This window comes from Drosophila virilis, unplaced genomic scaffold, assembly GCF_030788295.1.
Source record: "Drosophila virilis strain 15010-1051.87 unplaced genomic scaffold, Dvir_AGI_RSII-ME tig00002378, whole genome shotgun sequence".
NCBI lineage: Eukaryota > Metazoa > Arthropoda > Insecta > Diptera > Drosophilidae > Drosophila > Drosophila virilis.
The window spans coordinates 1-10,035 of NW_027212919.1; the positions used below are offsets into that span (position 1 = coordinate 1).

The window sequence follows — 10,035 nt, forward strand, 5'->3', positions numbered from 1 at the left end:
TAATCAGGTAATCTATTAATCAATTAATCAATTAATCAATTAATCAATTAATCTATTAATCCAAACGAATATTTATTAAGAAACTAAATGAGATTGATCAGCACGCTGTACAACCACTAGTTAAAATTGAAATTGAAACTGAACAAAAATACTGAAGTATGTTACCAAAATTGTATACAAGTAATTAACTAATATTTTTTTAATCATACTTACCTTTTTTATATACTCTACACGCATGAGAACACGATTTATTTTTAGTAGGGACGAGTGACATATCCACACCAACAGAATTTTGAGCCACTGTTATTCTGACGCTGCATTACATGGTATAACCAACTGTATATTTACAAATAGAATAATCATAACAATAGCAAGCCAAAATATGCTAACAGCAGCGAAAATGATAAGGGTAGAATGCCCTATGCAGCCAAGCTCAAATAATGTCAACAATAATTTATGAACAAGTAAGAGGTTCTAGTCGGGAGCTCCCGACTAGGGAATACTCTGAACCCTCTTATTCCAACACCAAATAAATTAAAAAAAAAAAGTTCCCTTGGGCTTGAACTGGCAACTACATTACTTTCTATCGATTCTACTCAACAGCCACAAAAGCAAAAAACAAAAAAAAAGTAAGACGTTCTAGTCGGGAGCTGCCGGCTAAGGGACACCCTGAACCCTCTTCTTCCAACATTAAATGCATATATATATTCCATTTTAGAAGCTATATGTCAAGTTTGGTGACTCTAGCTATTATTATTTACTAAAATGGGCCAGGCACTAGGAGCACCTACATCTAAAATTTCAAGTCTCTAGCTCATGTAGGTTCTATGATCTTTGCCTTTATACATACGGACGAACGGACGGACAGACAGACGGACATGGCTAGATCGACTCGGCTTTTGATGCTGATCAAGAATATATATACTTTATAGGGTCGGAGATGCTTCCTTCTGCCTGTTTCATACATTTGGATTTTGCACAAATACAATAAACCCTTATACCCATTTTCAATGGGTTCAGGGAATAAAAGTAAGTTCCCGTTGCAGGGTTCAAACTCGCAACTGAGGGGTCGGAGATGCTTCGTGCTGCCTGTTACATACATTTCGCACAAATACAATATACCCTTTGCAAAGATTTACGTACTCCAATTTTTATTTATCTTTAAATATAGCGTAAGCCACTTTTTTTCTTCAGTCTTAATCCAGATATTCAACTTAAAAAACTGATACAAATTCACTCCCGTGAAATAAAGTCTTTTTATTTTTAAGCTTATAACTATGTTGTTATATATACTATTCAAAAAAGGAACATATCAAGTTTGATGACTCTAGATTTTATTATTTACCCAGTTTGCTCAAAAAGCAGGATTTCGATATCGATCTGGACATGGACTAGGAGGATTTACAGCTGAGTTGACATAGAGTCCTCTTTTTAAGGGTTTCTTTAATTCTCTTCTCCGTTCAGACTTTCTAGGAATTATTGCCTCTTATTCCTACCTAGTTGCACAGCGCATTACGCTATGCACAATTATTTTCGTGTCCCATGCAAAGAAAATAATAGATTGTATTAGGTATTCTCTTGTTGTTTTTTTCAGGAAAATCACATACCATTCCCAGCTGACAGGCTTAAAATCTCCCCTACCGGGTCGGTGATTTCCCATCGCTATCTCATTATCCTATCTACTTAGCGCCCTATATAATTTTTATTTTTTATTTGTCTTCTTTTGTATTTTCTTAAGTAATAACATTGTTATTAATTTTTAGGTATAACAACTACATTCTCTATTAACACCTTTCTTCTTAGATATTAAGAACGTCAGCGATGATATTAGAAATCCTTGTATTGAGGCTATTATATGTGTTCTTAATTTTTGAATTCTCGATGAACTGCAATTTAGACGATTTTACACAAGAGAGTTGTATACTCAGTTTCGTTTGATAATCAATAAATATCAACGTATTTATTTTTGATAAACATTTATTTAAAAAAATGAATCAAACCAAGAAAATTATTATAAAAATTACATTCTTCTTCGCATTCTGAGCTTAGTTAATATCCTTGTTTCACCTTTTTTGTCAATGAGAATTGGTGTATGATTACTACCTCTGAAATAATTATGGTGTTCATGTTCTTATTTATATTCTAATTTCTTTCATATACTATATTTTCTTACTTCTGTAATAAAATGTTAACTCTAACTTACTTTTATTAAAATATAAATTACAAATTTTAACAATATCACTTATAAATAGTTTTTAGTCCTTTTAAGTTCTTTCACATATTAATGAAGTGTTAGTATCAGCTTCAGAGTATGGAGCACATTCTATGAACTTCTGCTTCTCGATGGTCATAATCTGTATTTCTTCATCATGTTCCATTAATATATTATTTCCCATTTCAACACCATCTGTGTTTGTGGCATATGTGAGAGCCAATTCCCTCATCCCATGAAGTTGCTCTGCATATTTTTTAATAGTACATTGCCGAACATTTAGTTCAACCTCATCAAGGGATCTTTCCGCCGCCAGAGTTTTTAGCTTTTTGGCCATTTGTCGATTAATACGCTAATGGATTAAAATCATATATAAGTACGATATAGTCATAAAATTCAACCATACCTGTTGTACAACAAGTTTATGTTTGACTTCCACTGTTGGCATGTGCGATAACATTCGTTTAAGTGCTTCATTGGCTTTTTGAGTTTCAGCTAATCGGTTTTTAATATTGGAGTTCTCGATGGACTGCTTTAAGGTGCGCCTGTTGAAAAAATATTTTACTCAATAAAAAATAATACGAAATTAACAGGAAAGAAAACTTATATTATAAATTAAGATGGAAAGTGTCACAGACCAATTAAATTTATTTAGATTACCATTATAGTCCACAGGAACCACGTAATAATTTATCAATAATAAAAACAGTTGAGCGGTGACCCGGTGATTTAGACAAGCCAGCGGATTAGGCCTTGTACTAATAATTTTAGATAATTTTATTTGGGTTTTTAACCAGGTTTTTTTTTTTTTAATTTAATCAAAATCATTTAAGAACACCGCTATTAAAACTTGCATTAAAATAAAAGCACAAATGAAAGAAATGAGCTAACATACACCAAAATGCATATACACAACTATAATTTTAATAAGGATTGTATCGTACGCCGTGCTATGTGTACGTTCGTTCTATGTGGCGGTGGATAGGTTGGATTTATATTTGAATTTGAAACGGGGAACAAACTTGTTCTGCAACTTTTTATTTATTTCCAAAGGAAACGAGCGCGCAGTTTGATACACCATAGTATTCTGAAAGGCATATTTGTGACCTAGAATATCTTATCATATATCACTTTTTATCCGAGTTACAAGGTGTAATTTACATTTAACTTTGTCATTTGTAATGCCAATTATATTTCAACAGTGTCTTCCTAATTTATTATATGATTTGGGCTTATTATTGTTTGCGCATCTGTGTAGTTAGTTTTGTCAGGTATAAATTCGACCGAGCTATAGTTCCAATTAATCAACAATTTAAAATTAGATGTCTTTGATATGTTTGTTTCTGTACTGATTTTTGTGTCGTCCTTCTCTTATAATCTCTTAATTGTATCTGCTCATAAAGAATGGTGTTGATTGTGATTAGTACCTGCTTTTAGATTTTCAGGGTCTCCTGCTTGGTATATATTTTTCGCAGAGTTATTGTTATCCATGACTAAATAATTAGGGTCGCAAATAGTATCCGATCCAGCTGGTTCTGGCGTTTGTACTGCGACTTCTAACTTCTGGAAAGTTTCATGATGATAGTTTTAAAACTGGGAGACTAGTTTGCATAGAAGCAGTCAGACGAACAGACGGAGATAGCTGTAGCTCGGCTGTTGATACTGTTCAAAAAGATGTGTCCTTCTATGCCTATCATATTTCACGACAAAATTATAATACCCTCGGCAAGGGTTTCGAACAAAATTTACTGCAATACGCTAAAGATTCTTATTAGCACTCGGTCGTCAATAAATATGAGGAAACATTTCCTTCATATACCATCGTCCATTATAACCATGACATAACTGCACTTAAATAACTCTTTTGACAAGATCAGATAGTTTGCATACATGAATTTTCCCTTTACTATAACATGCATTCTTTGTATTTCCTTATAGATAGTACCAAAAAAGGCAAAAGTTTGATTAGTGGTCGATTACAGGATTGAAGGACACTACAATTAATGATCAACTTCCGAAATAAAACATAAACGAGATTTCTGGAAAATTAGGAAGATGATTATATTTTACAACAAGTGTTTTCAATAAGATTGAGTTAGATCAGAAATCAATCGATAGAAGAGCACTTTCTTCTAAATACTGTAATAGTATGATTTTCTTCGTTGATTTAACTTATGTTCGGGTTGCCTTTTTATTTTTAACAACACGTCTTCTTACTGCTAGTACTGTAGAGAGACTGCCTTCCACTTCTTCTCTGCAGCCGCTTTTCTTTATCGATATTTACTTATCGTACTGTTATAATTAACATAGATAGTGACACTATAATACCCTGGCTAGGGTTACCAATGATGCTCTTATCCTATTACAACTCGGCCATCCTGACAAAGAGAGCTCCCGATCTCTGTCTTTTATATGTGTATCTATCTTTATAACTAATGCTTATTGCCTATTTTCGCATCCAATGCTTAAAGTTTTGGCTATTCCAGATACCAACGTACGGGTTGCGAGATAATTGAAAGCCTTCTACATCCTTTAACAAGTATCTATCATTTTTTAAAATCTTTTCTATACTATAAGGCCCTTTATATCTTGGTATTAACTTTTTTGAAACTCCTGGTGTGCTATCAAAATTTTTTACCATGACATAGTCACCTATTTTATATTCTACTGATACTTTCTTCTTTTTATTAATCCGCTCTTCATTTCTGATTTGAGCTTCTTTTTGATATATTTCTCCACTCTTTCTTATATTTTCTAAATTTCTTTTATCACACGTGTTCACCTGTGTAAACTCTTCTAATTTTTCTTTTAATTCATCAACAACTTTTCCTTTCTGTTGTAATCCGAATAACATTTCGCTTGGAAATTTCTTTATGCTTTTGTGTTGTGTGTTGTTTATTGCATATTCAACATTTTCTATAATAACATCCCAATGTAAACCATTTTCTGGCTCCGCCATTTTTGCCATCATCGGACCCAAGTCTCTATTCAACCTTTCCACCTGACCATTTGCTTGCGGACAACCCGTTGCTATTTTAATATGCGTTACTCCCTCATTTTTTAAAAATTCATCAAACTCTTTTGCAGTAAAACAACTCCCTCTGTCCGATACAATGAACTTAGGTCTACTATACGCTCTGAAATAATCTTTTAATGCCTTAATCGCTTCTTTCGTACTTGTTGTCTTTGCTGTATATAGTCTAACAAATTTTGAAAATCCGTCAACCACCGCCAATATATATTTATTAGCCCTTCCTGCATTAATTGGTCCATAATGGTCTATATGGATCATCTCCCACGGTTTGTTTCCTTTCGGTATGCTATGTAATAGTCCTTCACTCTTACCCGTCTTGGGGGCGAAGGCAATGCATTTTAAACAATTCCCTATATGCTTTATTGCTTTTTCCTTAATATATGGGAACCAGTAACTCTTTCCAATGGCATCGATCATCTTATCTCTCCCAGCATGTCCCAACTCATCATGATATTTGTAAAGTACATGTTCTTCCATATCCTTTGGTACATAAAAAACTAATCTGCCATCATTTGTTTTTCTGTAAATGACCCCATTTCTCATTTCGAATAGCTTGTGCTCTTCTTTTTCTAACATCTTTCTAATATCTACCAGTTTGTCATCTTTGCTTTGGCAAATAACTAAATTGTCCTCAAAACTATTGGATTCAATAACTAAAATGTCCTCATAACATCTGCTTAACGCATCCACATGTTGCATTTGCTTGCCCGATCTATGCACTAACTCAAAATCGTAATTTTGTAGTTCTAACGCCCATCTAGCAATTCTCGGATTTAAATCTATTTTGTTAAGCGTTAAAGTTAAAGAGTTGCAATCTGTCATTATTTTAAATCGTTTTCCCTGCAGATATATACGAAATCTGCGTAATGCGTAAATGATGGCTAGCGTTTCTAACTCAAAACTATGATATTTAGACTCTACTTCGGTTGTTCTTTTAGAAAAATAAAAAATCGGGTGTAATTTCCTATCTTCTTTTTTTTGAAATAAAACAGCCCCAAATCCCACTGCGCTGGCATCACAATGTAGTTCTATTTCTTCTTTGTAATTATATATTGATAGTACTGGCGCCTCTAACAATTTATCTTTTAACATATTAAAACACTTAAACTCCTCTTCTCCAAACTTGAATTTCTTATCTTTTTTCAATAAATCATATAAGGGTTTAGCTAATATAGAAAAGTTTAAAATGAACCTCCTGAAGTAGGAGCATAACCCTAGGAAACTTTGTACTCCCTGAATTTTGTTTGGTATTGGAAAGGATTTAACCGCTTCTAACCCTTTTTCATCAGCCCTAACGCCTTTACTATCCACCACAAATCCTAAATATTTAACGCTGCTTTTAAAAAATTCACACTTATCTAATTTCAACTCTAATTTGTTTTGCACCAGTCTTATAAACACTTCCTTTAAGGTCTCCATGTGTTCCTTTATGTTTGTACTTGCTATCATAATATCATCCATGTAAACAATTACCTTATTATCTTTTATCATATCACAAAATATGTTATTAACAAATCTTTGAAATACATGTGGCGCAGTTTTTAAACCCATGGGCATCCTAAGAAATTCATATTGTCCTAAAGGGGTAACAAATGAAGTGTATTTAATAGATTGCTCATTAACAAAAACATGAAAATACCCGTTTTTTAGATCCAACTTTGAAAATACTGTTTTTCCGCATAGTCTGTCTAATAAATCGTCGATCAATGGTAGCGGGTAGTTGTCTCTACATATAATTTTGTTCAGTCTTCTAAAATCAATACATAACCTCATGTCTCCAGTTTTTTTCTTCACTAGTACTATAGGTGATGCATACTCTGAACAACTTGGCCTAATGATTCCATCTTTTAAATAGTCGTCTAATAATTCTTGCAACTTTTCTTTTTCCATATAAGATAACCGCCTAGGTGTACAATTAAATACTTTGTCGTTTTCTAATCTTATGCTTAACTCATGTCTTAATTTTGGCTGATTTGGCCTTTTCGCTTTTACATAAGTATTTTCAAATAAATTTTCAAATTCACACTTTGTGCTGTAATCAATATCTTCACTTAAAATATATATATTTTCTCTTTTGTTAGAATCTTCCCAACTTATTGTTAAGATATCCTTCTCAAAATTCTCTTCTAACACTCCCATGATTTCGCTATTCACTGGCGCTTCATTAACATGATTATTAATTTTAACTGCACTGTTTCCTATATCTTCTATAATCACTTTTTCAATCCCGGTTTGATTATAGATAATTTCATCACTAACAACTTCTTCACTATCAGGTTCGAGCTTAAGCTCTCCATAACTAACTATCTCATCACTAACAGTTTCGATCCCAATCACTTCATTTCTAACTATTTCACCACTAATTATTTTATTTCTAACTATCTCATCACTACCAACTTTATCACCAAGCGTTTCCGGACTAACAATTTTCTCACTAACTAATTCATCACTACCAGTTTCATTACTGACTATTTCCTTATTAACGATTTTATCATTTAACAATATAGTTTCATTTTGCTCGTGTTTGATATCTTCATCGTCCACTTTTTTTTGTTTTTCTTTGTAGCTTGTAGCTATGATATCATTTTTACCATTATTCTGGTGATCAACTTTATGCCCGTTCACAATTTTTAATGTTCTTAAATCAATATTTAAACCAAAAGAATCCATAAAATCTCTACCAAGCACAGCGTCATACCTCATAGACTCATTTGCCACAATTATAACATTAAAATAAACATTTATTAACTTTTTCTTCATAAAACATAAAATTTTTCCAAAATTTTTCAATTTACTTTCATTTAAACCTACATACGAATTTGCATCTGGCATACGCTTTACTTTTAATGGCACAAACTTTTCCTTTAAAAATGAAATAGGGCTGCCAGAGTCTATAAGGCATTCTGCAATTATTGATTTGTTAAATGAGTTACTAAAATGAATTCTTAAGTATCTTACATATTTGTTTTCCATATCATACTTTTTATTTGGACATCCTGCTATTAAATGATCCTTTGAGCCGCACGCATAGCAAGATCCTGCCTCCCGTTTGGGCTTTAAACAATCTTTGGCCCAATGGCCCTTAACATTGCAATTGTAGCAACGTTGTTGTTTGTCCGCCTGTGCTTCCTGTGCAGTTTGTTTCACTACATGGTTTCGTACCCGTTTAATTGGCAACTTTATAGCTGCAAACGCACGTAAAATTTGAGCCGGATTGGTAAAGCAATGCATACTAGCTTGAGTGCGCAAGTTTTCGCAAGGTATGCCTCGAATAATACCCTCCATTAACTCCTCTACATCAATGTTGATGTCCTGTGCCAATATGCTTTTTTCGCTAAAATATGTGGCGAACACCTCATCTGGTTTCCAAACCCGATCCTCGAACTTCTGTCGTAGTTCCGACTTCGAAAATCCTCCCCCGAAGGCCAAAACCAATTGATTTAGCATCTCGTCAATCGGAGCAATGATGCGCATAGGGTCTGCATGCAACCACTTCAAAGCACCGCCTTTCAATTTGCTTATACAAAGCAAGTGCTGTTGCATATCATTTAGTCTGTAGATCTTGGCCACATTGAAGAATTGCATTACCCATTTACGCACCTCACTTTCTCCAGTAAATTCTAATAAAATTTCCTTGGCTAACATCATCGCTCCAGTTTGGATGCAATTATTTAAGTTGCCTCCGACAGCGTTGCCACTTTCGTCGATCCTTCCAGCTGCCCCAGCGTTGCCCGCTGCACCAGCGTGATCAGCTGCACCAGCGTTGCCATCCGTTCCAGTGTAATCAGCTGCACCAGCGTTGCCATCCGTCGACCGTGGTCTTTCTTCAGTGTGACCATCCTCTAGCTGCAATAAATCGCCGACTTCACTTTCTTGCTCTCCCCCGTCGCTCCCGCCGATGTGCGAGTTGCGGTTCACCGTTACTTGAAATTCTTCTAGGAATTTTCGAGACGCTTCAATTTCGAGACGCATCAATTTCAGCATCTCGGCGCCATTTGCTATTTCGTCACGCTGTTGTTGCATTATGTTTTGCAACTCATTTTGAGCCTCAATTGTCTGTTCCTTGTTACGTTGAACTTCAAGTTCCTTTGCAGCATCGTCTCGGATATCCACTGGTACCTTATTTAATCTCGCCATCAGCTCAGTTTTGGTACCCTCTGTTGGCAAATTTAGTAATGCCAACCAACTTTTCAATGTCGCTATTGACACGTCATTTATATTTATATTTTCCATTTTGTTGTGTTTTTTTTTTTTTTTCTCTGAGTCAATCCCACTTCTGATATTGTAATAGTATGATTTTCTTCGTTGATTTAACTTATGTTCGGGTTGCCTTTTTATTTTTAACAACACGTCTTCTTACTGCTAGTACTGTAGAGAGACTGCCTTCCACTTCTTCTCTGCAGCCGCTTTTCTTTATCGATATTTACTTATCGTACTGTTATAATTAACATAGATAGTGACACTATAATACCCTGGCTAGGGTTACCAATGATGCTCTTATCCTATTACAATACGGACATAACGAGTATACTCCATTGACCTTCGGACTTAAAAATGCACCAGAAACCTTCCAAAGGAACATGAATATTCGTGATTAAAATACAAGCAATGTCTTCTTTATTTGAACGACATTATTTTCTTCTCCACAATCAACGATTTTTTTATAAAATTAAGACAGGTAAATTTAAAACTCCAAACGCGTAAATTCAAGAATTTTCATTGCCAAAAATTAAATCTTATTGTGGTTATTATCGCAAATACATTCCAGATTTTAAAATGGAAAATTCCA

The 10,035-nt window shown here is 34.1% G+C and overlaps 2 long non-coding RNA genes across 2 annotated transcripts; both read right to left on the minus strand.

Annotated features, from left to right (window-relative positions):
- Positions 1-2,186: 2,186 nt before the first annotated feature.
- LOC116650232 (uncharacterized) lies at positions 2,187-2,753 on the minus strand. Its single transcript, XR_011417391.1, has 2 exons — positions 2,619-2,753; positions 2,187-2,564 (listed from the first exon to the last, which is right to left on the minus strand). It is a non-coding gene; the product is annotated as an uncharacterized lncRNA (long non-coding RNA).
- Positions 2,754-4,349: 1,596 nt separating this feature from the next.
- On the minus strand, positions 4,350-9,754 carry LOC138911740 (uncharacterized). The gene is made up of 2 exons (XR_011417390.1): positions 8,525-9,754; positions 4,350-8,431 (listed from the first exon to the last, which is right to left on the minus strand). It is a non-coding gene; the product is annotated as an uncharacterized lncRNA (long non-coding RNA).
- Between the last annotated feature and the right edge of the window lie 281 nt (positions 9,755-10,035).